Genomic DNA, 401 nt, shown 5'->3' with positions numbered 1-401 from the left:
TCGCTCACTGAAGGGGGCAAAGCCGCTTCCCCCAAAGGGGAGTGGTGAGCACGCCTGTGCGGTTCGGGTGAGAGCGGCAGAGGGCTGCCACAGGAGCGCAGTTTTCTAAGCACTCTTTCTTTAAAAAGGGCCATTTGTATTGTTATTTCGTTTTCCCTGTGAAGTTTTGCTTGTATTCTATGTAGACTTCTAATTTTAGTTATTTCTCCCTAAGAGCAGGAGGAAGCGCTCCGCACCCGCCAGGGTGCTGCGCTTTGCCTAGAGATCCAGTGCGAAACCAAGTTCGCCGAGCGGGCCCGGCGCGCAGGTCCCGGCTCCAGCCCAGGGCACAAAGAGCCGGGCCGCGGTCCCGCCGCACAAAGCCGCGGCGCGGGCGGACGCTTCGGGCCGAGGGCAGCGAG

The 401-nt window shown here is 60.1% G+C and overlaps 1 protein-coding gene across 1 annotated transcript in view; it reads left to right on the top strand.

Moving 5' to 3' along the window:
• Positions 1 to 251: 251 nt before the first annotated feature.
• Sfrp2 (secreted frizzled-related protein 2) overlaps positions 252 to 401 on the top strand; it is a gene marked incomplete in the record, with an annotated part of 8660 nt that continues 8510 nt past the window's right edge. The window contains 1 exon segment of the mRNA XM_005400928.2: positions 252 to 345.

Source organism: Chinchilla lanigera, unplaced genomic scaffold (genome assembly GCF_000276665.1).
Source record: "Chinchilla lanigera isolate Chin_1 unplaced genomic scaffold, ChiLan1.0 scaffold00070, whole genome shotgun sequence".
Lineage (NCBI taxonomy): Eukaryota > Metazoa > Chordata > Mammalia > Rodentia > Chinchillidae > Chinchilla > Chinchilla lanigera.
The sequence above is the reverse complement of the archived record's forward strand: the minus strand, read 5'-3'. Positions and strand labels throughout refer to the sequence as shown.